Here is a 23,666-nt window from a genome sequence, read left to right as displayed (position 1 = left end):
TCGTGGGCCTCACATCGTCCTGACTTGGGCCCCTGACTTGTTGTCATCTGTGGTGTTTGCAGCCACGTGGAGTAGTGCTTCATTCTTAGAAATCATCTAGGTTAAATCCTTTCTTGGAGCCTGGCGAAGCCGGGACTGGAATCTGCGTGTCCTGCCTGCCCGATGGACATCTTTTCCACTAGGCAACAGCATGGCGGTTCCTGGTCACCACAGCGAGGGCTCTTCCAAGCAGGTCTGCGTTAAAAACCACATGCATTTCAAATCGGTGACCCCACAAAACTGTGAGAAAGCTTAATTCCTTCAAAGGCAAAAGGGCAGCAGATTTCTTGAGGAAGAAGAAATGAACCACCGTCTCTGCTAGCGTGGCTGCCTGTCACAGTATGGAGACCAGGCTGAATTGGTGTTGGCAGAGTTTGGTGAGCGTGTGTAAGGGCTGTGTTCGTAGCCAAACTCTGGGATCTTCTACCGTGTGCCAGCCATGTTAGCTCCCGGGATCCACACAGGAAGACGACGTGGGGCTCTGCTGTCAGGAGCCCCTCTCTAGAGAGAGCAGCGGAGAGATGGGCCCAATGACAATGCACTGCGGTCTCATGCTGTGTGTACTAGTGACTGGGACTCGAGAATTTTGGCTAAAATGTTCAGGAAGGCAGTCCCTGGGGAGGGTGGGTTTGAGCTGGACCCTGAGGAGGGGTGGGATTGCCAGGGGCACCGCTGACGTCAGAGTCCACGTGAGGGCACCTCCTGGAGACAGGCAGTGCATGGCCTGGGCTGACTGTTCAAGGCCTCGCGGCGTTTATTTGCCTTTTAACCTAAATTTTGGCTTTTTAAAAATTTATTTATTTATTTATCTATCTATCTATCGCCACGCTGTGTGCTTGCGGGATAACCACTACTGTTTTTGTTTTTTTTTAAATTTATTTTATTTTTTGCTGCGTTGGGTCTTGGGTCTTCGTTTCTGCGCACGGGCTTTCTCTAGTTGCGGCGAGCGGGGGCTACTCATTGCGGTGGCTTCTCTTGTTGCGGAGCGTGGGCTCTAGGCACGCGGGCTTAAGTAGTTGTGGCTCGCGGGCTCAGTAGTTGTGGCTCGCGGGCTCTAGAGTGCAGGCTCAGTAGTTGTGGCGCACGGGCTTAGTTGCTCCACGGCATGTGGGATCTTCCTGGACCAGGGCTTGGAACCATGTCCCCTGCATTAGCAGGCGGATTCTTAACCACTGCACCACCAGGGAAGCGCCACCACTATTGTTTTGACGTATATACCTCCCATCTTTTTTTCTGTAAATACTAGATGTGCACCCAAATAGTAAAATAGTATTATTTTAACCAAATGTTAGAAGGAATAGTATTGCCAAAGCTAAATCTCAGCAGTTCTAGAATTGATTTCTAGGATACAAGTATAAATCTGAAATTTTATAAAAGTTACTAGTAATGCTATTATTAAAATCATAATAGAGTTTAGCATTATGGTATAAGAACTTAATTTCTTAGCATGTATGATCAGTGTAGTGAACATTTGTGATACTGGGTACATATTGACTTTCGGGAGGTGGAGCAGGGAGGAGCAAGGCTTTTATTCATTTATTTTATTATTTATTTATTTTGGGTTTTGAATTATTATCATTATTTTGGCTAGCTGTCAATATGAGACACTGTAAGTGGTAGTTTGTCTCCAACTTACTAAACTTTTGACCAATAACTGACTTCTCTCCTCTTTAACTCCTGGACCTAAAGATTTCCTTGGTGATGGTGATGCAGTTTCATTTGAAGTTATCCCTCACCCCAGCTTAGTGTGGTGCTCAAAGGAGAATATGTCTGGATAATATCAGAAGCACAAATAAGATCGTTGCCCTTATACAAATTTTTCCCTGATATTTTGGCCTGTGATTGCTGCTTCATATAACCAGCTGAGAGAATAACACATCCTTAAGCCTGGGCTCTGGAAGTGTGGCAGTGGAGTAGTGTAATTGGCTTTCAAGATAACAAAGCTGTTTTCCAAATCTCCATCTGCATCTCGGCTTTCACTGCCTGCACACCAATTTCAGCATCTCCCCTGGGGAAGAATGACAAAAGAATCTTTACAGAGGTAATATGTGAGAAATGTTTGCTCCTTCAAGGCACCTCAGTTCCTAACAATTGACTACTTTCCCTACAAGCAACCCTGGGTTGTCAGTAAGCATGCCCTTTGATATTGTTAGTAAGCATGCTATGTCAATGCTGTTATCTGCAAAGTACGCTGTTAGAATTATCTTTTATTCAAGCAGCCTTCTCAAATATGTAATAACCAGCCATCCCACCCTGTCTTTGAACATCTCGTGTAAGTACACGACAAAATCCCTTGGGTGTCACGTAGTTTGCCTTTGGGTGGAGGAGAGTTTTATTCTGAGTTACATCTGGAATGCTCACCAACATTTGGAAATGAATCTTTGGATATTATCAGCGACTGAAAGATGTGCCTTGTTCATATTACTGATATTGCCATGCTGATGTGTAATCTATGTGGTAATGCAATCACTGATCACATGTCAGTCCAAGGATGCCAGAAATGACATTTGAAGAAAGCATTCTGCTCTTTGGCCTTCCATGTCGAAACCAAAGGTGGGATTTTGGTCAAGTATGGAAACTGGAGACAGTTTCAGTGGATCCTTAAATAAACATAGAAATCTATATATATTTTATTTTTATAGGTTTAAAATATAATATTTCCAAGATGTGACTGAGAATGTTCCAAATCTATAATTTGCTTTTAAAAAGTACAAACCTTTTTAAAATTTATTATTCTGTTTTAATTATAGTAAAATATACATAACATAAAATTTACCATTTTAACCATTTTTGAGCGTACAATTCAGTGACATTAAGTACATTCACACTGATGTGCGACCATCATCACCATCCATCTCCGGAAGTTTTTCATCATCCCAAGCTGAAACTTTGTGTCCATTAAATGATAGCTCCCCATTCCCTCCCCCCTCCAGCCCCTGGCAACACCATTCATTCTACTTCCTTTGTCTATGAATGTGACTCCTCTAGGGACCTCATTTAAGTGAAATCATACAGTATTTGTCCTTGTATGTGGCTTATTTCACTTAGCATAATGTTTTCAAGGTTCATCCACATTGTAGCTTATATCAGAATTTCCTTTCTTCTTGAGGCTGAACAATATTCCATTGTATGTATATACCACATTTTATTTATTCGTTCACCTGTTAGTGGACACTGGGGTTTCTTCTACCTTTTAGTTATTGTGAGTAATGCTGCTGCTATGCATTTATTTGAGTTAAACATCTTTAAATAGGATTTTTTTTTTAATAAGGAAAAATCCATGCCTTCTTGTGGTCAGTTTTATCAGAGGACTGCCATGTCCAAGTTGGGTCCAGGAAATGCCTACCTCACAGACATAAAAACACCCAAGCACGTTCAACAGTGTTCATCTGAAAGCTTTAGTATTTGCCTGAGGTCAAGAGAGCAGTTTCATAATATTTCCGTGCGGCCTCACCAGCGAACTTGGCAGCAACCTCGAGTGAGGCCTGTCAGGGTTCTTGGAAAACAGCCTGGTGTTTTCATATCTTTTGCCCTGATAGCTTCTGCCTGTCAGTACCTCAAGAGGGAAAATACGGCAATAGCCTTGGTCCCTCAACTCAGTCTTAGCTGGTGAAATTCTCATCGGAGCCCTGGATATGCAGATACGATTTACTTCAGCGGTTTGCTCTTCTGTGCGCCTGTTTCACTGTCTCTCTGGGAGGGGAGCTAAGGGTCTGGGCTACAAGCTGTGTGCAGCCAGCAAGCACTCTTGATTTAAACTTGTATATTTTTCAAATCTGTGTGGCAGGGGAGGCCTGGTGGAGAATACAGAGCAGCAATCTCTCCCCTGACTCCGTGCGGTGGTCCCCTGGCTCAGTGGTGCATGGTCATACTGCAGCGACGTCTGAGGCACTTTTTTCTGGAGATGTGGGAAACTGAGGTTAGCTTTCTGTTTTGTGGTAAGAGAAGTGAAATGTTTTGTACCTTTACAGCCTAGATAAGAATCGAATATGATTAACCGTGGTTTAAACAAGGCCAGTCAAGTCTGTTTGCTTATGCTGCCCACAGTTTTTCAAGGCACGTGACATATCTGCAGTGGAGGCCTGTCCATGAGTTTACTGACAGCATCATGGATTATAGTTTTATACTAATGGTCTGTTTTCTTGCTGTATGATCTTTCTCTTTGTTTAATCAATTTTTGGCATCTCTCTGGGTCTTTTTACTGATATGTATGTATATAGATTTGTAGAGTTGTGGAGTAGATTTTAAAAAGTCCTTGATTTAAATAGGTGTCCTCTGGAACAAAATAACAGACATGTTTGATCCTCAGTCATACAATTTATATATTTAGTTAGTCACTTTTGGCCATCAGTCAAATATTCTGCTTCAAAGAATTACTGTATTACTATCTGAATAAATTTTTTGATTCAGAATGCAAGATATAATTAGGGATGTGTCTCTGGGAAAAAAGATAATTGGGGTCTTTTTGTATCATTAAAATTTTGAGTGTAGCTGACTAATCTGGCACTGCGTCAGGTATCTAGGCAAACAGTTGCCAGTCTACAGTTGAAGTCTGCTTTACATTCTGCACTTGGAGGGTGAGTGGGCCTGCTGTTTCTGAGGCGCAGAATCTGCTGTACCGCGGCCCTCTGGTAAGTCACAGTGGTGGTTCTGCGCGGACCAGAGCAGGTGGTGGTGGGGATGTGGCAGACGTGCGGGGCTCCTGCCTGTGTTCCCCCGCTGGACTGTGATACCAGGTGATCTGCGTCTTTCCTGCTGCCGCGTGCGCTAGGGGAGAGCGGGCCCCACTCTCTCGGAGGTTATGCTCAAAAGAGGAATACGAGCAAATGTCTGGAGGCTATTTATACTCAGCGTGCCTGTATGTATCTTCCATCCTCTACTGAGCCCCTTTTTATCTGAATCTTCCCTGATCCCTCCACTGAGATGGCCGTTCTCCCCTTACTTCTGACCCTCTGACATCGAAAGCTTCTTCATGTTCCTCCTTGACTGTCGTGGAGCCCCCTTCTTTCACTTCCTTTTCCCTCTTTGGGTCTTTGGGACTCCCGACACTTCTGGTTCTCTTATCTTGCCAAGAGTTCCTTCTCTGACTCCTTCCCTGGTACCTCTGCCTGATGCGTATGTGTGAATGTTTCTCGAGGTTCAGCCCTCAGTCCGCTTGCTGAGCAGCCCGGTCTGTGCAGGCTTGTGCAAGGGGACACTTCCCTTTCTTGGAGGCGGGATGGCGAGGGTTGGAGCCACCCGGCAGAAAGGACTCTGATTCCTTACAGTTTGGGAGGCGTGGTCAGAGTAGTACAGGTCCTAAAACTCAGGCTGTGTGGGAGGGAGTGATGGAGAAAGTGCAGAACCTTTTTTGCACTGAGACCTCTATTTTAGGAGTAAACTCCAGGAGTCAGAAACTATTGATGTATAGATTAAATCTGATCGTTCCCATTTTCTGATTTGTATTTCATTTCCAGATTTGTTAATGTGACTCCTACTGAAATAAACAATGGCCTGTATTTCAAATTTTATGCTATTCTTAATGTTTGAAAATTCAGTCAATAATAAAATCTCAACCTGCTCACATAGGCTCTAGTTTGTCCTGTTCCTCTGTAGACACGTAGAGAACAGGTTTTGTACACGCTCTACAGTAACAAATGATTACAGTTAAATAGTATTAGAAATTGACTTTAAGAATTCATTTTTTTCTCTCATAGGTTTGTTGCCAGTTGCTTCTTTAAGATACATCGAAATGTTATGGCTGTTTAATTTAAAATAGTTACACAGTATTTCTTTTATGACTGTAGAGGTCTGCACAGCTTAGTTTTCTTTACCACTCAATTTTCTTTATTGCTTTGAGTTAACATTTGGAGGTACTGTTTCTGATACTGTATATACCTCAAGACTGTGGTTTCTTGGATTTTTTGTTGTTTTTTTTTTTTTAGTTTCCTGAACTGCCTGGTAGATGTCTTCTTTATCAGATTCACTTGTTTGTGGAGCCCAGAAGTTTATGAAAAATGAGAGAGGGTATATCAGATATTGGAAGGCACACAACATGGTATAGTGAAAAGTCTTCTGAGTCTTGGCAGAGATGGGTTTGGGTGCCTGCTCTGTCCATCACTGACAGTGGGATGTTGATCAGATTACTTGAGTTATTTGAATCTTATTCCCTCATATGTAAAATGGGGATAATAATGCTCATCTCAGAGGTTTGTTATGGGGTCGTGTCTGTAAATCCCCAGCACACTGTGGTCGGCGAGTAAATGGTAGTGGTTATTACTGGGGCTTCCTCTCCTGAGGCCAAAATGTATTGGAAAGTGATTAGATTTCTGTTATTTTCTTTTATCATTTACCATTTCAGAGAATATGGAGGTAGAAATGAGGAAAGTCTAGACTGACTGAGAACCTCATTTTATTGTTGGATTGAATCCTTATCGTCTAAATTTGTACATTTCTGTCTTTCCCCTGATTGCTTTTTCTGCTGTGGAATATGGTGTTAAAAACAAAATAGGTTACAGTAAGATTTTCTCTGTCTAGAATCTTTGTAAATGAATCAGTCCTACTAGCCAGTTCCCTCCCCAGGGAGTAGAGGCTTTACATTTATTTTTTCTCATTTTTAAATGTTTTTATTATGAAAATAGTTTGAACATTTAGAAATATAGAGAATAATCTAGTGAACATATATACCCAACCCTCGGTTTTATCAAATGTTTGTGTTTGATGTGTTTTGGTATATATATATGTTATTATTATTTTTGAAACAAATATCCCATCTCCACTGGACTGTAAGTTCAGGGCCTTGCTGTCTGGTACTTAGGACAGTGCTGGGTGAGGGGCAAGCTCCAAATAAAAACTGTGTGTCCTTCTCCAGGGCCTTGCCCTCCCTTCTTCCCAGAGGTAACACTGTCACGAGGAGGATAGCAAGCCACTGAGGAGGGAAAAGTATCATGCTAGGTTCAGCCAGTGATACAAATGTGCGTAAACTCAGGACTGCCCTCGAGGAATTTTTGTGCCATGATGTAAGATAGGACAGATGAATTCAGAAATAGCTCCTCTAGAAACCAGAACGTTCTCCCTGCATTTGCAGAGCCACAGAGTGGCTGGTTATCAGAAGTAACTGTTGGGGTGAACTTTAAGAAGCAGAGATGGAGCTGGGCTTTCTAAGCTGACAGGACAGTTGAGCCAGAGCTCAGCAGTGGCAACAATGTTTCCAGGGATTGGAACTAGGTAGTTCAGGGTGGCCTGGACGCTGTTATCGGAAGGGAGTGGCAAAAGAAGAACAAAGCGGCCACAGAACAAGACTATTGAGCTCTTATTACATATAACTAATAGTACTAGGCCCTTAATGGGGCAGCATAGCATATTAGATGAAAAACCGACCTTCTGGAAGCATACCATCCTGGACTGAAGTTTAGTCCCCTCTTTTTCTGGCTGTGTGGCCTGAGGTAAGCCACTTAACCCCTCTGAGCTTCAGTCCTGATGTGAGGGCCGTTCTCACTTTGGCTACTGAAGGTAAGAGCACCAAATTGAGTTTGTTTGTTTTTTTTAACATCTTTATTGGAGTATAATTGCTTTGCAATGGTGTGTTAGTTTCTGCTTTATAACAAAGTGAATCAGCTATACGTATACATATATCCCCATATCTCCTCCCTCTTGCATCTCCCTCCCATCCCTCCCTATGCCACCCCTCTAGGTGGTCACAAAGCACCGAGCTGATCTCCCTGTGCTATGCGGCTGCTTCCCACTAGCTATCTATTTTACATTTGGTAGTGTATATATATATATGTCCATGCCACTCTCTCACTTCGTCCCAGCTTACCCTTCCCCCTCCCCGTGTCCTCAAGTCCATTCTCTACATCTGCGTCTTTACCGAATTGAGTTCTTGCCCAGACATTCCATTCTGTTTTAAGAAGTCATCTTGCCTGTGGGCATTCGAAATAGGCAGCTAAATGATGAGAAATGTGACTTTTTGGTTGGTCACAAATGTACAGAGTGACCTCATGTACGTGAAGTCACGTACAGAGTGACAGTACAAAGTGAACTCAGCTTGCCCGCCAAATCTGCACTTCTCTAGTACCTTGTGAAAAGACCATCCTCTTCTAAGTCATCAAGACCAGAATCAGGGAGGCACCGACAATTCCTTTTCCTTTACCCCTGTGTCCCTCCAAGTCGCCAAAGCAAGGTCATTTTACCTCTTTATTATCTCTTGTATTCATCCACAGCCCCAAGCCCTCATTGCTTCCTGCCTGCATTTCTGTATGTACAGCTCTGCACTTTCTGCCCTGTCTTTATTCCATTCTCTCAACTGCTGTCATGGTCCTTTACCTCAACTGCAAGGGTGACCACGTGAGTCCCTGCTTACATGTGTCCCTGGTTCCCATTGCCCTTAGGAGAAAGCCTGAGCATCATTTGAGCATGAGTCTCCATTGTTTGTCCCTTGTCATCCTCACTTACTCTTTCCCTTCCCTAGTGGGTCCTGCTTCCATGCCGTGTGCTCACTTAGAAGGCCTTTCCCCTGCTTGGCTCGTCTTGTTTATTCTCATGTTTCAAGACTCGACTCAAGCATCACCTCCTCTGTGAGGAGCACCGCCTTCCTAACCCACCCAGCAGTCTGGGCTGGGCTTCCCCCCCCCCACCCCGCCCCCCTGACGCCTGCCTCTGTTATTCCACCAAGCGCACTGGGTTGGGATGGGCCACTTAGCTGTTTCCAGAGTGAACGCGCTTGAGAGCACAGCCTGTTTTGTTAAAAAAGAAAAAAAAAAATCTCATGCTTCTTCGTGCCTAGCCTGGTGTCTGACACATAGGAGACTCTCAAAAAAGATTAGTAGGATATACACGGATAAGAAATTACTTTTTTATCTTCCCGAAACCAGGAAGACTGAAGCTGGGTAACAGAAGCGTTCTTCCTTCCCACCTTTCTGTCTGTATCCATTCCAGCATCTGCTCAACAGCCCAGCTGTGATGGAAGAGAAGCATATGGTTGACTTGAAAGAGGCAGTTGGGATGTGACTGCATGTGAAATATATTCACCTGCCTCCCCCCCCCCCCCCCCCCCCCCCGTACAGGGTGGCAGCAATGACACCTCGTATTTGTCCTTTTATTTGCATTCTCCTTAAGTGTCTCCACAGACGTGATCTCATCTGGTGCGAGGGGCTGGTAGCCTGAGTGCTGGATGGGAGCATGTGATAATCCCAGCTTTGTAGATGCAGAAAGGGAGATAAGGAGCGAAGAAATTTGCCCAAAGTTAGTGAGTTGCTAGTGGCGGAAGAGACCAGACTTTGAGCTGAAGCCGTCTGCCCTTTCTTCCCTTTTATAACCGGCAGAACCGGGTTGTATCAGATTGATGTTTTCACCTATCATCATTGAAAAGGAAGATGGGCAGAAGAGGTGGTGTAAAAAGTTTTCTGTGTATTAATTTTGCTTGCAGGTGTACTTTTTAACTGTTAATTTCCCTAATCTTCCTTTGGCTCTGGTTAAGTGCTCAGAGTGGTAGTGTCACTGGGTTCATTTGGCTGAAATAGCTGACGCCCATTAAGTGGTGTTCTGGGGCCTGCTTTGGGCAGAGATGAAATTGCCACATTTCAGTTGGTCAGTTTGGGAATAGTATTGACTTCAAACAATTTTCCTGCTTCACGAGCTAATAAAGTGACAACAATAAAAGCTTAGTTCTTCTTAAGTTGTACTCTTTACATTCTATTAAATCCTTTAAAATGAATTTTTTTTTTTCCATTCTGGAATTCTGGAGTCTTTGCGTAAACTTATGCAGGACAAGAAAATGTCTCGCTAGCATTCAACAATCACATTGTTAGCTTCCAGGAATTTATAAAGTTTGAAAATTGCAGCATCTGAAGTGGGCTGTTGTAGGGAAACCACACCTACACGTTTAAATTAAATTCTGGGCTCCTGAGAGCAAAGATGAAGGCAGAGTGAGATTGAAAATGCAAGGGCAAAACAATTAGGACACAACCAAGATATGTTCAGACAGCAAGCGAGTCTTGGATGGTAGTCTTTCGGTTACTTTTTTGTGGCGGGGCGTGGTGGTTACTCTCTCTGTTGATCTCTGACAAATCTGTCTAGTTTTGTTGTGTCATCAGTCCTCATTCTTCTTGATCACTGAGTTATTCCAGCCCCTCTGCCCGCTGCCTGCATGAAACCTCTCTTCTCTTGGCTTTTATTATACAAGAAATGGTATTCTCAGTCTCCTCCTGTCTCTTCCCTGCTAATGGCTACTTCTCCCACCATCACTCTACCATCCACACTCATCAGTGGTTTTCACTTTATTTTGGTCCCTGATGGCGTTTGTGTGGGTACATAGCAGTTTTTCCATATCTCGGTATTTCTACTTGTTTGTCCTGCTGTCTTCCCAGACTCAGTAGCTTAAAAACAAATTGACTTTGCAGTGTTTGTGGTGGGAAAGATCATTTGTTTCATTATCTCGTGTTAGAATTAAGTAAATTAAAGCTCAGGGAGGAGACGTGACTGGTGTAATTTCGCACAGCCATCATTGGGCGAAATCAGGCTAGAAACCAAGGTTCTTGACCGTCTGTACATCTCAGAGCCTTTGTGTGGACTTCTCCTCACTCACCGACTCTTTACGGTCTCCTGTACCATTACTGTTCCCTCAGCAAGGAACTTCAGAGCTATTTGACCTTCACATGTCCCCTCCTTCCCCACAAACCAACCTACCAATTCTTTCTCTGATTTAAAATTTTATTCTTTAATAATTAAAGAAAGTTACCAACAGTAAAATTCACTTTTTTGGAGCATGTAGTTCTGTGAGTTTTAACACATGCATATAAACAGCATATAGAATAATCTATTGCCCCTCAAATTGCCTGGTGCTGCCTTTTTTGTAGTCAAACTCTCCCCCTCCTCCTGACTCCTGGCAACACCGATCTGTTCTCTGTCACTATAGTTTTGCCTTTTCCAGAAAATCGTGTAAGTGGGATTATATGGACTATATCCCTTTGAGACTGACTTCTTTCATTTAGCATAATGCATATGAGATTCATCCATGTTGTGTGTATCAATAGTTTGTCCCTTTTTATGACTAAGTAGTATTCCACCGTTTGTTTACTCATTACACCAGCACTGTGTGAGAATCTTAGTGGCTCTGCATTTTTGCCAGCATTTTATATTGCCAGTTTTTAAAATTCAGCCATTTTGATAGATGTGTAATGGTATCTCATTGTGATTTTAATTTGCATTTATTTCTCTAATGATTAATGATGTTGAACATCTTTTCATGTGCGTATTTGCTGTTCTTCTGCCTGTTAGGTATATCTGTATATCTCCTGTCCATTATGATGTTTGCTTCACCCACGGTCATCGTCATAACCCTATTCCATGTGGTTATTGTGCCTAGCTTTCTGTGTCAACAGTTTCCCAGGTACCCCAGTATGTTCCAAGGTCAAGGCACTGAGCTAGGAACTTTATGTACATAGTCTCATTTTACTCTTAACAAAACCCCTGTGAGATAAGTGGTGTCTTCTGTTTTTATGGAGGAGGAATAAAGACCCCATGTTCAACAGATATTTATTGAGTACCTACTGTATACTATGAGCCAGGTATTATACCCATTGACTAGTTCTGTGACTTTGGGCAAGTCATTTAATCGCTGAGTCAATTTTCTTATCTGTTAAATAGGGATCTATATCACAGTATTTTCTCTCAGGGTGATTGAGCAGAGGTTTTAAAGAAGAACATAGAAGGTCTGGCCATGGTATATACTGAGGAAACATTGGCAGTGGCTGCTTCTATTGTTCTCTTCAAACACTTCATACTGTCCTGAGGCTGTTTCTGCCCCTTGCTGGCTACCTTCCTCTGGAAAATTACCCCTTGGCGGGTCTCCTCCTCCACTCTGCATCAAATATTAGAACCAACACAAGATTCAGCCTTTTGTTTTTAAGAAATATGTTCCTCTGGTTGCTCTGTGTAGCTCACTGACGAATTGGCGTCAGTTGGTCGAGAAGGAGATGGGATTGGACAAATTTTGAACAGCAGACCTACAGTGCTGCAGTTACTCCTTCATCCCTCCTCTAAAGGCAGAGGACCAGTTACCATGGAGATTGCTGGTAGCTAACCTGGGGGCTGAGTTCCTAGATTCACATTTCTTACTTTGAATACCTAACCTGAGGTATGGCAAAAGGGGTGCTAGGGAGGGACCTTATCTCTCAGAGCAGTGGTGTGTGTAGTGTTGCTGGAATGTTTTAAATTTGTCATTTACTAGTCATTTAATCAAGCTATTTTCTTTGTTGACCAGATAATTTGGGATGATTTCCAGGAAACTGGAAATACTTTGAAGAGGGGCTGGCATTTGAAATGAGTGCTTAAGATTCTCTAAAGTCAGTAACAGAAAAGTTAAATGAGCCAAATGTTTTACTTTGGGTCCATTCCAGCTTCAGTGTTTATGTAAGAATGTCTAACTTTTACTAATACCATAAAGGGTTGATCTAGTTGGCAAGGTTATTCTGTTTAGGGTGGGACAGAAAGAGCAAATCATAATATTAGTAAAAAAAAAAAAAAAATCATGGTACAAAGATGGCCTTTTACAAATTGTCATCATCCATTATGGAGTATGAGAGGCTTTGTTTGTGGAAGCAAGGGTATGGTTAAAATTGGCTCCCTGCTTTTTCCTCTTCGGTAGCTAGAGCACGTTTTCAATTGTTAAGCATGTATCCAATGCTTACCATGTTCCAGGTCCATGTTAGGTATTAAGTCTCCTTAATCTTCACAGTAACCCTTTGAAATAAAAGATAACCCCATTTTACAAAACATCGTGTGGAGAGGCCATTTGACTTATCCAGTGTGACCCTGTAAGGAGGTGGCATTGAGCCCTGGTTCTCTGACTGTGCCCGCTGCTCTTATTGGAACCCACTCTGCCTCAGTCTGCCTGTCACGGAGGCATGACAGCTGCTGCCTGCTGAGTGCCAAGAAAGCCAGCACACCTTCTCCCACTGTGGCATCTGTTTCTTTCATGGGGGCTGTTTCCAAGACCTAAGGTCAACACTTGCCTACCACAAGCCCTGGGATCGGGTAATTTTATTTTGTCCATAAGGCCCATTGTAGAAAGAACATGAGCTTTAAGTCAGAGAAAATGTTCAAGTGGTGTCTCCACCATTTAGTCACCATTGCAGGGCCTTCTGGCTGGTCTTGGGGGACTGAAAAAGCTGCCTAGAGTAGTGGTTAAGAATGTGGATTCTGGAGTAAACTGGTTTCAAATCCTTGTTCTACCACTTATCAGCTGTGTGACTGCACAACTTAATTGCTTTCTATGCCTCAGTTTCCACCATCTGTGAAATGGGTGTAGCAGTAGTTCCTACCTCACAGGGATAAATGATTGTAAAGAGACAAATAAGAACTGCCAAGAGGTTGAGTTGAAATAACCCCATTTTGGTCATCTTGGTCATCTAGTGCCATTGTTTCTTTCAGTGACATGATAGCGAGCTTCCTTGAAATTTATAGTAACTTTCTTCTCTCATTTGAATTAACTTTTTTCCCTTTCAAGTTGACAGCAGTAAGAGGGGACCATAGCTGTGAGTCCACCAGGAGGACAGCAGTCTCTGAATTGAATGTAGGTCTAGAAGTCAAATTTGACTGATACCCTTGGGCAGCGCGGTGCTGACTGGGTCTGCATCCTTATTCAGAAGTCTGTCCTGAGGTCCTGTGACTAATATGTTCCAGCTGTCTGGGTCACTACTTTGGAGTACTATTTATTTGCAGCGGTGATGCTGCAAATAGGAAAAGCTTTCCCTTTTGTTGGTTGAAAGCTTTGCTGGTAATTAGCAAAACAAGCATGCCTCTTATTTGGAGAGAGACTGGAAAAGCGGCTGAAGAGTCAATTGTACGTAACCACTTTGGAAAACGATCTGGCATTACTGAGAAGAGTTGAACTTATGTGGTCCCAAGCCCAGCTCTCTTCTCCTAGGTATACGCCCTGGAGAAATTTGCTGTGTGCACCGGGGGACGAGCACTAGAATATAAATGCAGCATTATTCATAATAGCAAAAACTGAAAAATCCCCAGATGATCCTCAACAGTAGAACAGAGCAATAAATTGTGGGTATGTTCACATAGTGAGAACTATATGGTGGTGAAAAATCAGCTACAGTCACATGAGTCAACAGGGATGAATCTCAAAATCAAAGTCTTAAGAGGCGAGTCTGGAATACATACAGTCCTGGTTTCCTTTGTATTAGGCTTAAAGCCAGGCAGAACGCAACAACATATTGAGAATGCAGATGTGGTAAAACCATACAGAGGAGGAAAGGATTGACTCAAGATTCAGGCTTGTGGTTGTCTCTCGGGGGGAGAATGGAGGGGTTGAGGTACAGGAAGGGGTACACAGGCCTTTTTTTTTTTTTTTTAAACAAAAGAAAAACAGAACCCAGCACCACCAACTGGGTATTAACATACCTGGGATTCATTTTATTATTCTTTAAGCTGACATATGTTATTATATTAATTATCACTGCATAACAAGTTACCTCAAAGTTCAGTAGCTTAAAAGTGATAAACCTTCATCATCTCGCACAATGTCTGTGTGGGTCAGGAAACCAGGAGCAGCTTTGCTGGATGGTTCTAACCGGGGGAGGGTCACATGGGGCTGCAGTCAGGGTGTCAGTGGAAGCAGCCATCGTCTGAAGGCTTGCCTGGCTTGGAGGATCTGCTTCTCAGCAGGCTTACTCACCTGGCTGTTGCACGAGGCCTCGGTCCTCACCACGTGGGCCTCCCTCTAGGGCGGCTGGAGTGTCCTCATGACCATGACGTGGCAGCGGGTTCAGCCGGTTTCCCTGCCAAGGCAGTGAGAGGGAAGCTGCTCTTTTGACCTGGCCTTTGAAGTCACACCCCATCCTTTCCCCAGTAGCGTATTAGCCACGCATGCCAGCCCTATTCAGTGTGTGTGTGTGTGTGTGTGTGTGTGTGTGTGTTGGGGGTACTTCACAAGAGCCTGAGTGCCAAGAGGCAGGGGTCATTGGGGGCCATCCGGGAGGCTGGCTACCATGGTAGGCACTTTTTTTTTTTTTAATATTTATTTATTTATTTTGGCTGCACTGGGTCTTATTTGCGGCACGCAGGACCTTTGTTGTGGCATGCGGGCTTCTTAGTTACGGCATGCGAACTCTTAGTTGCGGCATGCATGTGGGATCTAGTTCCCCGACCAGGGATCGAACCTGGGCCTCCTGCATTGGGAGTGCAGAGTCTTAGCCACTGGACCACCAGGGAAGTCCCGGCACTTTTAAATATATTTCACAATAGAAAGTTTAATTTAGAGACTGACTAAATTGGTCAGCTTATTTTTCTTTAGGAATGATGCAGGCATCCATTTAAATGAAGATTACTGGAGATGCTGAATGTGTTACCAATCAGTATGGGTTTGAAGAAAAGTCAGTGGTTTAATTTGAGTAACTAAGTGGCGTGAGCCTGCCTGACGGGGATGTCCAAGGGGCAGGGAGCGGGTGGAAGGGCAGTGAAGAGAGGAACTTCAGTAACACTCACGCCAGGACGTGTGGTATAGAGATGGGATTGTATGTATCTAGACTTCATCCCACCTGTACCTAGATCTGGCAAAAATCTGGGACTCCTGAGTTTGAAGCGAATTCTCCAAAGCAGGGGCCATTGGGAGCTTCCTGGACGCACTGTGATATTAAACCCCTACCAGCTTCACACATTGTCCCAAGACCATCTTTAATGAAAAAGGAGATCCCATCCCTCACTCCCTTCCCCCACATGAAAGGGTGTGGCTGGAAATGAACTAGGCAAGTAAGGACAGGAGTTTTGGCTTTAAAATTCATGCAATGGGTGCTTCCCTGGTGGTCCAGGGCGGTAAGACTCCACACTCCCAGTGCAGGGGGCCCAGGTTTGATCCCTGGTCGGGGAATTAGATCCCGCGTGCCGCAACTAAGAGTTCGCATGCCTCAACTGAAAGATCCCGCACGCGGCGGTGAAGATCCTGAGTGCTGCAACTAAGACCCGGCGCAGCCAAAATAAATAAATAAATATTAAAAAAAAATTCATACAATGATTGCATTCAACTCCATAATGCATATCTGTTTCAATATTAACAGTTTTAATATTACTGATTCACTTGCTTATCTTTCCCTCACCAAAATCCATGAGTAAAGTTGATGTTTCCAAAGATACATCATGTTTTTTCCCTTGGTTTTGTGTTGCTGTTGGCGTAACTTCTTGGTCAGTATTCCTGGGGTCCAAGTGCTCTCGTCGGTGAGGCATTGAGTCATATCCTATCTTTTTTGTGAATTGCAACATCCTTGTGAACAGGTGTTCCAACCCACAGGAGAGGTAGCTGCCTGGAGAGGTTTTCTCAATTTTTAATACTTTTAAAAAATAATTTATTTATTTTTGGCTGCGTTGGGTCTTCGTTGCTGCGCGTGGGCTTTCTCTAGCTGTGGCGAGCGGGGGCTGCTCTTCGTTGCGGTGCGCGAGCTTCTCATCGCAGTGACTTCTCTTGTTTACGGAGCACGGGCTCTAGGTGCACAGGCTTCAGTAGTTATGGCACGTGGGCTCAGTAGTTGTGGCTCGTGGGCTCTAGAGCACAGGCTCAGTAGTTGTGGCGCACGGGCTTAGTTGCTCCGCGGCATGTGGGATCTTCCAGGACCATGGCTCGAACCGGTGTCCCCTGCATTGGCAGGCGGATTCTTAACCACTGCGCTACCAGGGAAGTCCAGAGGTTTTCTCAATTTTTAATCAAGCTAACGAGCGGAGGAGACAGGACTAAAAACCAGGTGCAGGGGTCCCTGACTAGCTTTCCTCAGACTTCTGTACACCAGCACCTTCACATGGTAGACATCAAGACCTCTAAACCTTTGTGCATTGCGTGCAGAATTTTGGTGATCAGCAGATGAAGGGCCACTTCAGGCCATCATGGAGGGTAGTTTTGATGCTGCTTCCAACTTTATTGGCAGAGCAGTCAGTGTCTGTGCCATTATATTCTATTGTATTTTGCCTTTTATAAAAATGAATGGAAAATCTTCAACCGCGAGTGGTAATTGCCTTTTTGTGTGGCAGCGATAAAAATTACCTGGGGTGCCATGTGAGCCTTGTTTTACTTTCTTTGGCCAATAGCGTGCTTTCTTGAGAAAGAAGGGAGAAAAATGAAATATATATAAAATGTCAAAAATACATTAAGGGTCATTGTGTTTCAAAGGGAAGTATAATGACTAATAGTCATTATAGTAATTGGTAATCATAATTATAGTATTATTGGTACTATTAAGAATGATTATTAATATATACTCTCAGGGAGTAAACTGCAGCGTGTGCATGCCCCTCCCCGCCTCCCCGCCTCTTCCCCACAATGACATGTGGCTGTGTTGTCTGGCTGTTTGGCTTTGAGGTTGGTTTTCAGGTTGGCTTTCATGTTATGGGGTAGGGAGCGTGGGGATGGCCTGTGAATTTATGTTCCCTTCCTAGCTGATATAAATACTGTGCTTTCTCCTTTCCTAGTGAGATAAGCCCTGAGCTTGAGGTCAGAAGACCTAAGTAGCAGTTTCATGTCTGATGTTTTCTAGTTGAATGTGCTGTATCATCTCTGACACTTAGCTGCCTCCTCTGGAAAATGGAATCAGTAAACACCGCTTGCCTCACAGGGCTGTGGCGAGGATCAGATGCAATAGGTAATGCCAAGAGATGAGGTGTGGTGGAGGCATCAGGCCCCCGGGCCACTGTGCCCTAGAGCACGTATTATAGTCGAGTGTAGTAGTAGATCCGGTCTGAATACCTTTGCCTGAAAGGACTCCAGGAAGAGCAGCACGTCTGGTGTGGTTCTGCGAGGGTACATGAGTGCCTTCTAAGTGTAGTCTCAGAATCCAAAGTCAGAGTCCAGCTCAGGTCCTTGAAGCCCCAGTTTTTGTTCAAGTGGAAGTTTAGGCTACATCACTGCCCTGAAATTTATGTGAATTAAAAGAAACTTCCTGAGGAATTCCTTTGTTCCAGAAGTTCCTCGAGTGGGTCAGGCCAGTGGTTATTCCCCACATTCAATATGTGATGAGATTATTTTTTTCTCTTTTCACTTTTCTCCTTGCTTAAAAAACAGTTTCAACAGAATTTTAACCTACAGCCTTGACATATATTAAGAACACTGTCTCAACTGAAATGGCATTAACTTAATAAAAACCTTTGGTGGTAACGTGTTGTTTTGCTTATTCTTGCAGGGCGAGGGCAGCATGAACATCCGTAACTGTGCCTCTGGGCATATTTAGCCATTCGTTTTTGATTAGGAAAAAGAAGACGGCCATCCACTTGAAAGGTCAGTAAAGATTTCTGTGTGTCTTTTTATTATAAAAATGTTCAAACATACTGAAGAGTTAAAAAATGTACAGTGAGTTTACATTTAACAATTGTTAGCATTTTGCCACATTGTGTATACCTGTGTGTGTGTGTGTGTGTGTAGTAGGTTTCTACTGTTTTCTGCTGAAACATGTGAAAGTAAGTTGAAGAGATCATGACATTTTATCCTCAGTTCTTGGGGATGCAGTTCCTAAAAATAAGAATATTCTCCCCTGAGAGACATTTTAGAACATTCATAAACTCCATGACAGAATCATTTAATTAAACACAGTTACAATTTCCTATTAAAAGATGTAATTTTGAATTTATGTTCCCTTCCTGGCTGATATAAATAAGGTCAGATTTAAAAAATATTTAAACAGTGACTACTTAATGGACAGACCTATATAGTGAATTTGTTTGATGTGAAAAACATCGGGATATAAAGGATTGGAATTTGCACTACGCGTGTGCCCTGTATAAGAGAGGATTACTGTGCTTTCTCTGTTCCTGGTAATCTGCCCATCTGGCCCGCTGTAGCTGATGTTTATTGTTAGGTCAGAGGATCTGATGACTCCTCTTCCCTCCTTCCTGACCAGCATTCACAAGTAGACCAGTCTCTGTGATCTAATGTGACCAAAGGTCTTAATTGATTTTTTAGCCTGAACTTATAAGGAGAATGGGAAAAGCATATGAGTGGTAATGTCCAGTTGAGGTTAGTATATTAAGATCAACATTAGAGAGAATCAGAATGATTCCCAGCCCCATAATTTGACTACCTGAGTTGAAACTTTACATAAAGTCTTAAAGATGTGTGTTCAGCTCTGATTGTAGTTGTAAGTACTACCCATGAGGGCCATTTACACAGTCGGTCATTACAGCTCTGGGGTGCTTGCAGGGTTGCTCTTGCTGTTCTACATTCTAATCTCAGTTACATTTTGTTTACAGTATCTTCTTCTGGAGGCCCTGAGTGTTGAAGCATTTCTTCATTCATGTTTATGAACTAGATTTACCCACTTAGAGCGTTATTTTAAAAGAAGTCTGTTTAAGTGAGCCATTTAGGGCAGTGGAGTCGTCTTAATATTTTCATTTCTGATTTAGAACAAAAAGTTAGTGACAGCAGTAAAGTTTCTGAAAGACACTAACTTTCCGAAGACACTGGGACTGGAATTACAGATATCTCAAAATGATCTAGTTTGCTTTCTCACTGCTTGGCCTCTGTCTGGTTATGCTTAGAAAAGATGAGGAGGCGTGCCTGGGGCTCCACATGAGGCAAGAGGCTCTGAAGGATGGTGGAAGGGAAGGCATATGGGGCTCTGTGTGCGGCCTTCAATTGGCTCTCTAGTCCTGGACCACTTAGAAATGGGGGAATTTTTTTTTTTAAACGTTCTATTGAAATAGAATATATATACAGAAAATATGCATATTGTAAGTGTATAGCTCAATGCAGTTTCCAAACTGAGCTCACTAATGTAACCAGAACCCAGATCAAGAAACAGAACATTTTCCCCACAGCCTTATGCCTCCTCTAGACACTAGACTCTGGACATTACCCACTCGGTGGGGAGTTACTCTCTTGACTTCTAGGAGCATAAATTAGTTTGCCTGTCTTTCTCTGTGTGTGTGTGTGTGTGTGTGTGTGTGTGTGTGTGTGTATAATGCAGATCGTACTCTTCTGTGTCTGACTTTCCTCATTCAACAATGTATTAGAAAGATTCCTCCATCTTGTTGCATGTAGTTGTGGATTGATCATTTTCATTGCTGTAGAGCATACCGTTGTGTGAGAGTCCAGCAGTTTATTCCTTCTGTTAGATGCAGGTGATTTTTTTTGGGTTCATCCACTCAGAGCACCCTGTGGCAGAAATGAGGATTAACCAAGGTTTTATCCTCATTGTGGTTACCGTTGAAGTGTCCCGAGTTGTCCAACCTCTGCCCAGCTTCTGCTGTGATACGAAGGAGGAATCCCGGCAGCCGATAGAAGGTTGAGACACAGTTGGAAGAGATTGGTTTTTCAGTCCTGTAATGATTCCTGTTGCTTTTCCTGTGACTCACCATGTCCCTTTTCTCTTTGTTCTCAGCTGGCACGTTTTCTCCATCTTTTTGTCTGTCATTGTAACTCTTTCTACACCCCCTCCAAGGAGACAGTAACTATATCAAACAGTAGGCAGTCAATAAATATTTAAAGTTCGTTGGGTGTTGATATTAGGTGTTAGATGAAGGGTGAAGAGTTGCAAGTCATGGGCTTGCTCTTGAGGAGCCTGTGTTGTGGTTACAGATTCACAGGTACGGGTATGGGCCACATCACTGGAAACCAGTTGTACTGTAAAGTTCAGGATGTAAACTCAAAGGCTTGCGTGGGCCAGGCTTGTAACATGACGGAAATTAGTAGGGGGCGGGGTTGCTCAGTAAGGAGTGATGGAGCTGTGGGGAATGAGTATATATGCCCTGCCCAATTTTTGACCCAACAAAACAAAACATGTCTGGCTGAATTTAGCAAGTCCACCAATGTCCAACCTTTAGGGAATAGAGTGTTCATTATAAGAAAGTGGTTCCCATGGGATTTGGGTGTTTTTATGGCCAAATTCTGTTTTTGTAAATGAAGTTTTATTTGAACACTGTCGTGCTCATTTGTGTATGTATTGTCTATGACCGCATTTGTGCTACGACAGCAGAGTTGAATAGTTGTGAAAGAGATTGAGTGGAGCATTTGCAATAGTGACCACATGGACCACGATGGCTAGAATATTTACCATCTGGCCCTTTGCATAAAAGTTTGTCAACTCCTGCTTTACTTCATCGAAGCAAGGACATAGTAATAATAACCTCTGTAGTCATGAAATAGTGTGAGCCCATTACTTTTAGTGTTAATGCCTTTATTTATTCATTTATTTATCCAACAGATATTTACAGAGTGCCTATTGTATGTCAGGCGTAAAATGATGATAGTCAGATATGGTTCTTGCCCTTGTGGGCTTTACAGAGACCCCAATGAACTTGAAGTTCCATTGTAGGGTTGTGCTTTCTGTGAATCAGAACAAAAGTGTAATATGGAAATAGATTTACGAAATCCTCAAATTTAAACTAGTATGTCGGCTATTTTTGTTAATTTTATAAATTTGATGAACACTTATTCTGTGTAATCTAATGGTTAATTCAGTTATAAAAAAGTATGTTGTATGATATCATATAAATAATTATGTGTTCAGAGGTCCTAATTGTTTACACGTGGTAACAAAGATTGTTTGAAAGCAGCCTGTCTGGATAGGGCTGTGATCTTTGAAGAGCTTACCAAAGCAAGCCAAGCAGACCTTCAGTCTTAGGCCATGATAATAAGAAAAAATAAGCCTCAACAGAAAGAACAGCACACAAGGTAATAAAGTTTGGAATGTAGTTAAACAAATTTATCTTTGTTGGTATGCTTATCTACTTGCTTACTCAAGGTCATTAAAGTTTGTTTCTTCTTAATAGGAGGCTATAGAGTGCAATGTAATGAACATAGAAAATAGAGAAATATTTTTAAATTTTCTCCAAGGAGTGTGAAACTGGTTTTTAACATCATCTTCACTCAATTAGCATTTTTATATGTGCTCATATATGCTTTACGGGTGGACATGTGGGCTATGACTGGCCTGTCACCATAGTTATTTAGCTGTGTGTAATAATTTGAAGATGTGAAAACGCATGAAGTCTTGACAGTGTTTATACACTGCCTTAGGAGCCATCTGACGTCCAGTGGCATGCTACTTGCACCTTCTGAGGCTGTGGTCTGGGTGACCAATGGTGCTTTCCTCTGAAATCTAATTATGAGAATTTGTCTGAAGGAACTATAGGGAAGGAATGTTAGCTGGTGCAATGAATAGTTCAGTGAATGTGGTTCAAACTCGTACTGATTTCTTCTGTTGCCAAAATTAATAAATAAGGTTAAGGTTTAGTTCCTCTTCTTTCTGAGGAAGAAATGATATATACACCCATACACAACTTTCTGCTTCTTGTGTTTAAAATGTTTTTAAAAACTCGATCTTATTCTTCATTTTAGTTAATTTTTGGTAGTGGTTTGGATTTAGGGGTAACTGAAAAATGAGAAGACTGAGAGGAAGTAAATATCACAGTTGTTTTCATTGCAAAGCTGAAAACTGCAGGCTTAACTGCTTTGGTTAAAAATAAAGTTTTATGAAACAAATTTGATGATAGGCCAGACACTTGATCTGTGGCATTAAAAAAACTGGATCTTCTATTCTACATAATATGGAGTTCTTCTGTCAAGAACTCCAGCTCCAGGAGTGTTTAATTTGTCAAGGCTAGCTAATTAACATTTACTTTCTCAGTCTCTCAAGTTTTATTTTCGGAGAGGGAAGGGACTGAAGTGCAGCTGAATATAGCTTGATAGAACGAAACGTGTTTTAGAAAGAGATCAGGATGATTCTCTTGGTTGCAAGTAACAGAAAACCCAATTCAAACTATGTTAAGTAAAAAGATTTATTGGTTCAGGTGGTTGAAAGTCTAGAGATGGATCTGACTTCAGGAAGGGCCAGATTGGGGATCCAAACAATGTTATGAGGATCATTCTTGGCTGCATGTTCTTGGGCTACAGGTGAGACCTGCAGCAGCTTCAGGTTGATGTCATTACAATGATCATCCAAGGCACTGCACAGATGATGGTCTTGGCCTGGTGCCTAGCGCTGGCCCAGTCACTGTGGCCAGGGACATGGGCCCATCCTGACTGGATTGCCCAGGTCATATGCTTCGCACCTAGTGTCTGAGGTGAGCACCTCTTCAGCTGAAGATGAAGCATTGATTGATGACAGTGGGGAATGGTTCCCACCAGAAGTACAGAAATTAGGGGGGGTCGGTGGATGCTGGGAGGCAAACTAATAATAATAATAATAATAAATGTATCTTTTTATGGTTTGCAAAGCATTTTCAGGTGTATTCACTTGTTTGACTTGAAAGAAGCATCAGGGAGGCAGGATAAAGAAGCGATTAAGAACATGGATTCCCGGGGCCAGACTGTGCGGACTCAGTTATTAGCCGCATAAGATTTTGACAAATACTTCACCTCTCTGTGCCCTAGTTTCCTCACTGTGCAATGGGGATAAAGGTATCTACCTTATAAGGTTCTGGGAAGGATTAAATTAATGGGTATTTGTAGGGCACTTAGAACAGTACCTGATACATGCTGGTCCCTCTGTCCCTTGTTATTGTTGTTATCTTTGAGACAGCCCTGCCAGCAGAGTGACAGTTGAGCTTGTGGAAGTCCAGAGTCACATGGCCTGTAAAGGGGGCACCAACATCAGTCAGGTCTCCTGACTTCTTCCCTGTCCCCACAGTTGCCTTTATGTAATGACTGTGGAGCATTTGGA

General features: G+C 42.8%; 1 protein-coding gene across 9 annotated transcripts in view; it reads left to right on the top strand.

Annotated features, from left to right (window-relative positions):
• The window catches only part of SGMS1 (sphingomyelin synthase 1), a 302,362-nt gene that overhangs the window by 16,056 nt on the left and 262,640 nt on the right, over window positions 1–23,666 (top strand). For all 9 annotated transcript variants that reach the window (XM_068548131.1, XM_068548135.1, XM_068548129.1 and 6 more), the window contains one exon: window positions 18,192–18,286. The gene's annotated coding sequence lies outside the window, so the exon portion shown is untranslated. The remainder of the gene's footprint in view (window positions 1–18,191; window positions 18,287–23,666) is intronic.

Source organism: Eschrichtius robustus, chromosome 7 (assembly GCF_028021215.1).
Source record: "Eschrichtius robustus isolate mEscRob2 chromosome 7, mEscRob2.pri, whole genome shotgun sequence".
In the NCBI taxonomy this organism is placed as follows: Eukaryota; Metazoa; Chordata; class Mammalia; order Artiodactyla; family Eschrichtiidae; genus Eschrichtius; species Eschrichtius robustus.
Note: the sequence above shows the minus strand (reverse complement) of the source record. Positions and strands in the feature narration are given on the sequence as shown.